Raw genomic sequence first — 6,050 nt, 5'->3', positions numbered from 1 at the left:
CTAATGCAGCATTGCCACAAATTTCTGCCAGCCCAGTACACAGAAAGTGGTCAAGTCTAAAATCTCCTGGTGGTTAAATGACTACGTATCAATGAAACAGAACCATATCAGGACAAAGGCACTGAAGTGGTTGTCTGGGGCCAGAGTCAGGTGTCACTTTCACAACGAACTGGTTGTATGATTCTGAGTGACTCCCTTCACCCGAAAGGCCCTTGGTGCCCTTGCCCTCGTCTATAACACGGAAATTGAACACGATCTCTGGTGCCTCTTTCATCTCCTTTTTGTTTAATAATGGTGCCCTGCAGTCTTAAAGAGTTTAGAACTAAGAATGATGACCAGTGATCTCAGAATGGAAAGAGAGAGGGGCACCTGGGTGGCTCCACTGATCAAGCATCTGACTCTTGGTTTCAGCCCAGATCATGGTCTCGGGGTAGTGAAGATCAAGCCCCACGTCTAACTCCAAGCTCAGCATGGAATCTGCTTGTGATCCTTCCTTTCTCCCCCTCCTCACTCTCTCTAAAATAAACATATAAAATCTTTAAAAAAAAATGTCAAGAGAGAGTTAGCAGAGGTTGAAAAGCGATGTAATAGTAATGTACTTCTTTAAGGACCTTCCTAAGCCATGGGAGGTTCAGGCTGCATCCGTGGTTCTGCATTCTGAATTCGACCCAGGTAGGCTTGCCCCTCAGTCTAGATGCTTGAAAGATTTGTCTTATTTCATCATCTTGGAGATGTTCTCGTTCTGGAGGGGGTCACTGGCCTCTTCTGGAAGAAGACTGATCTTGAAATGCAGACCTCTGCCTATCTGATTCTGAAAGTTATAGCTTGAACCAATTAAAGTGACTTCCCATGTTCCTCTCAACCTTACCTCAAGGAGCAGGTTTTCCCTCTTTGTTAGCTAGACCTTCCTCTTCCTATCACAGTTTCAGGGATTCTGTCCCAAAAGCAGATGTGAAGACCTACTTGTCCACTTCCTTTCCCTTGAGGTTGGGCTTCATAAAGATTTTGCTTGTTAAATGACAGCTTTCAGAGTAGAGGGTTGTCTTTTCTTCTCCTTCTTTTTCCTCAGCCCTTGCATAACTATCCCGGTTTTAACCTTTTGCCAAATTCTACACTTGTCACTGTTGGAGGTTACTCCATGTGTTTGAACAGGTAACTTCTACCTTTGAACCCCTATTGCAACAGGTTCAAAGGTTTCAGGGAGCTTGTTGGTCACTCTCAAGACGGAACACATTGGCTTCAGATGTGGCCTCATCACAGGAGCTGTGCAAGGGGCAGAGTTGTCTGGATGTGGTGCTGATCCAGTGCAGCCAGCTGTGAGGAGTGCAATTCCTGGGCCCAGGAAGGGAGCGTACTCTTGCAAGGTAAGCTGCAGCATGGCTTCCTACTCTATACATCTAGGGACGATAAGGACAGGGACAGGTGGGAAATGCATGTCTCTCCTCGGTCTAAGGGCTCTTTTCTGACATGAAATCACAGTTGTTTAAATAGCGATCTCAGCTGACTTGTGCAGAGGCGAAACAGAAACCAGTTGGAAAAGAAGTAGAGACATCGAGGCTGTATGAATGGTGGCAGGAGGTAGATTTGGGAGAGAAAGTCGTTAATTTCACTAAATGGAACTACACTAGGGTTAAAAGTCTTAAGGGCTATAGACCGAGCCAAGCTGTGTTTCTCCATCTTCCATTCAAAAATTTTCCTGTCGGGTTGGTTACAAAAGCTATTTGCCAGCTTCTGATGACAGCGAGTCCTACTTGGAAGGGACTAGGGGAAGAGAATCCTTAGCAGACACTGTCTTGGGTGCTGGAGTCTATGCTAGGTGTGTGGCATGTGTTACCTCGTCCACGCACCACCTTCTATGAGGCAGGTGGGATTGCTCCCATTCCACAGCTGAAGGAAGTGTCTCTGGGCTGTTAAACAGCCCAGCCCCAGGCGACCTACCCAGGAGGAGGTGCGGCTAGGATTACAGTCCTGATCGGTCTGTCACTCCAGGCTGCTGCTGCAGAATGCAGAATTCTGCTGGGTTACCGAAACCTTCCATTATTTCCTGGAATCTTGAGTGTGCCTCGTGTGCACAGAGGATTGAGTAGGAATGCAACTCCATAGCCTGTTTGAAAGACCTAGGCAATTCTGAACTTGAGTGTCCAATCCTGGAGGAAAATAGTAAAATGGGAGTAAAGCTCATCTGGCCCTGAGCTCTTCGTCCAGCTGGTAAAAGAAGCCAGCACTCGGAGTGTTTAAGGTAACTGAGACTGGACCCCTGTTTGGCCATCCTATGCTCTCTGCTGGAGGGAGCTGCTTCTAGAAGAAAGAGCTCCCGTCACTAAGCAAAGCCAAGGGCCCCTCCAGCTGCGAGATGAGCCAGGGCAGCCCACCTCCTCTTCTCTGACAGGGTCTTTCTTCCATATCTAAAGGGGACTCCTGAGTGAGGCCAAGGGATCAGCTCCCATTGTCTGAGATTGCAATGTAGCTCATATTGGCATTTTGTTTTGTTTCAGTTTGGAGGCTTTAGGATCTCCTCTCTGTAGAGAAGACGAATCCTAACCTAGCTCTGGTAAAGGGCCAGGTTCATACTGAACTTAACATAAGCCTTCTTGAAAGAACTAAGGCCAGAGAAAGTGTTACTTAATTCTGGGGTGTCAGGGAGAGGGGTAGGAGGGAGCAGGAGAACTCATGATTTCTGCCTCTAAGTCTAAGAATGGAAGCTCTCATGCCCTTTGTGGCCCCAGCCTTAGGGGAGTCCAGTGAGACTACTACAGGTCCTGTTATCCTCTAGACCAATCTCCGGGACCCTTCCAGACGGTCTACACATTCAGAACAATTTTTACAATAACACTAAGACGGGATTTGCCTTTTCCTGTTGCTGACTCAAGTGTGTCCAGTGGGGTTTCCAGAAGCTGCAAGATGCAGGATCAATCTGACAGCTAATGGCATATATGCTTGTTGTATTCCCGTGGTTTAAAACATTCCCAGTTTTATTTTTATTTATTTATTTTTAAGGATTTTATTTCTTTATTCACAAGAGACACAGAAAGAGGCACAGAGACATAGGCGGAGGGAGAAGCAGGCTCCCTGCGGGGAGCCCGATGTGGGACTCCATCCCAGGACCCCGGGATCACACCCTGAGCCAAAGGCTGACACTCAACCACTGAGCCACCCAGGCGTCCCTGTTCCCAGTTTTAATTTGGGGAAAGTGAGCGGGGGCAGCAGACTGGACTTCTAGTTTAGATTTTGAGGTACAAAAATCTAAGGGCTGATGTGTCAGAGGAAAAGAACAGGCTCTCCATCCGTGTCCCTGCCACTCTTGACTTGCTTGTTTTGTTGGCTGTATCAGAAGTGCTTGGGGACCGAGGCAGGTGGAGAGGGAGCATGGGTTGGAGGAGGGTGACCCTGCCAGGTGCTCCACGATCAGGAAGAATGAGGGGACCTGGGGCTGGACCTGTCCTGGGAGCCGATGGGGGAGCCCTGTCCCCTTCCTGGCACTGGTTGTCTGCTGGAGCAGCCTCAAGTCAATTTGGTCTGTTTGGATTTTTTTGTCTCGGTTTCGAGGTCGTCAGACACAGGGGCGAAAGTGAATTGTGTGCTGCAGGCTGGCTTTTGTTTGAGCCCTTAGAGGCTGGGGTTAAGGCTTTGAAAAGGAGCCAGGGCGTCTGGGCGGCTGTTCTCCTCCTGGTCAGAGCAGCTTCCACTTTCATTTGTGAAAGAAAAACCAGGAAGTGAGGTCCCCGAGCACGTTTGAAAGCCCGGCCATGGCCTGACTCGGGACAGCTCAGGCAGGGGCACAACCGGGGCGCTCCGAGCCGTGGCCAGCTGCCTGCATGGATGCTCCGGAGCCAGCCTGTCCCTGGATGAACTGGGGCTGAGGGAAGGGCGACAGGGATTCTATGCCAGGAAGAACCTGGAGCCTGGAAGCCCCATTCGCAGGAAGCGCCAAGAGATGCACCCCCCTCCCAGGGTAAGGGGAACCGTCCTGGGGGGGCACTTAGCAAGGGGTCTTGTGTGCATGAGGTAGAGGCCGACAGGGCACTGTCACCCCTGGCTCCAGGCAATCTAGAGCTTGCTGTGCCCCGAGCACGTGTAGTGCTTTCCTCTCCCTCCCAGGTCTCTAAGGGACCCCTTTAAACCTTCCTTATCAGGAGGAGCGAAAGGGAAGGAGGACCGTGGGGGTGTAAGGGGTGTGGATTGGATTTTCTTTCTCCTGCCTCTCTCGGGGGAGGTGGGCTACAGGCCAGACCTCCTCAATATTCATTGTGAGCTTTGACTCCTTCTCTGCTGAGAAGTGATGGATCAGTGGTGGGTGGATGGTTCCTGAATGAACTTAGATCTGTTTAAGGGGGGCCACAAGTTGAATCTCAGGTGAGCTTCAAGGACCTTCAAAGAATGAGCTTTAGAAGGGATTCCATGGTTCAGGATTGTTACCTCATGTGGGGATTAATCTGTTTGGTGGTCTGAAAAGTAAAATTGAATCTGGAGCTTGTAGGAGATCGGTGTTTTCCATCAGCAGCAGAGTCTTTAAAAAATAGTCAAGTTTAATTTCAAAAAAGATTGATTTAGTAAAAATCATTTTTAGTAAAAATTTTTAGTAAAAAATGTTTTTAATAGAATAGTTGGTTTCACTTGACCCCCTCCCTTTATATTCCAGCACGGGAGTAACACTATGGAGGAGGGGTCCCCTCCGATGGATACGTATTTGAGATGAACACAGAATAGTCTTGTAAGAGACATGGTAAAAATTCTTGTAGGCATCACTTGTATGTTTGGCACAATCTAGAGAACAAAACACAAAGACCACAAATATTTAGAGAACAAGCAGATAATAGAGTTAAATAGGTGGTAGATAATAAGATGCAGGTGGTAGGGACTCTGGCAAAATGCAAGGTAGGTGCACCGGCCCCAGAAAAAACACATTCCAATTTTTTTTTTTGATTTTAACACATTATCCAGTCCAAACAGAATGTTTCAGCCAGGTATTGGCTAGGTCCTGACCTAAAATAGTCTTCTCTCCCAGGCTATATATTCTAACTCCTTGAGGGCAAAAGCACCTATCATAACATCAGGGAATCATCGAACGTTTAAGGGCTAAACGCATAGTGTAGGCCACAGATTTTATAGTGAGGCTCAAGGTCAGAGAATGAATGGAGAAAAGGCAGATGAAGCCAAGTTAAGCACCAGCTCATAAGAGCTACTCTTAACGTTTCATTAAGATAAACTTATGATGTGGATGATTTCACCATTTTATGGCTGAGGAGGTTCAGAGAAGTGAATTAATGTTCCAAAGTCAAACAGAGTTCGAAGCTGTAGTCCATGTGCTACTGAAAACCATGCTGCAACTACTCCTATGCAGAGTTAGCCTTTCTTCAGATTTCCTAGAAAATCACATTTTAAAAAGATTTTATTTATTTATTTATTTATTTATTTATTTATTTATTTGATGGAGGGAGAGAGAGAGAGAGAGAAGCCAAGGAGCAGCAGAGGGAGAGGGAGAAGCAGGCTCCCCACCAAGCAGGGAGCCCGATGTGGGGCTTGATCTCAGGACCCTGGAATCATGACTCTGACTCACCAGAGGCAAACTTGCCTCAATTCCAGATGAGGCTAGAGGCGCCCGGGTGGCTCAGTCGGTTGAGTGCCAGACTCTTGCTTTCAGCTCAGGTTGTGATCCCAGGGTCCTGGGATGGAGCCTGGACCATCCCATCCTGGGATGGTCCTGATATTTCCTAGGCTCTCAATCCATGTTCTGTGAATGAACACACGAGTTTTGGAGTTTGGAAGGTCAGGCAGCCACTGCATGGCTGTGGCCAGGTCATGGTTTCAACCGTCTTTGGGGGAGCAGGTCACAGATCTGCAACTCTGTGGGTCAGTCTATTTTATGAGGTTGTGGGTACCTGCGGGCAGGATGCAGGGGTAGGGTAGGGTCGGAGGAGAGAGCTGCATCAGAATTCAGAGGTGCTCGATGCCCTCTCCAATGAGAAATCCTCTGTTTCCACAGAAATGAGAAGTTGTGAAGACTTTTGCTTGTAAGTTGGAGGGCAGTTAGAGTATAAAGGTCCCGATCC

At 48.0% G+C, this 6,050-nt stretch overlaps 1 protein-coding gene across 2 annotated transcripts in view; it reads left to right on the top strand.

Annotated features, from left to right (window-relative positions):
- Positions 1–1,208: 1,208 nt before the first annotated feature.
- The window catches only part of ACSL5 (acyl-CoA synthetase long chain family member 5), a 41,101-nt gene continuing 36,259 nt past the window's right edge, over positions 1,209–6,050 (top strand). The window contains exon 1 of one of the 2 annotated variants that reach the window (XM_072805328.1): positions 1,209–1,364. The gene's annotated coding sequence lies outside the window, so the exon portion shown is untranslated. Of the gene's footprint in view, positions 1,365–3,679; positions 3,953–6,050 lie in introns of those variants that run through there. The other variant, XM_072805327.1, reaches the window with a different exon arrangement.

This window comes from Canis lupus, chromosome 29 (genome assembly GCF_048164855.1).
Source record: "Canis lupus baileyi chromosome 29, mCanLup2.hap1, whole genome shotgun sequence".
In the NCBI taxonomy this organism is placed as follows: Eukaryota; Metazoa; Chordata; class Mammalia; order Carnivora; family Canidae; genus Canis; species Canis lupus.
Note: the sequence above shows the minus strand (reverse complement) of the source record. Positions and strands in the feature narration are given on the sequence as shown.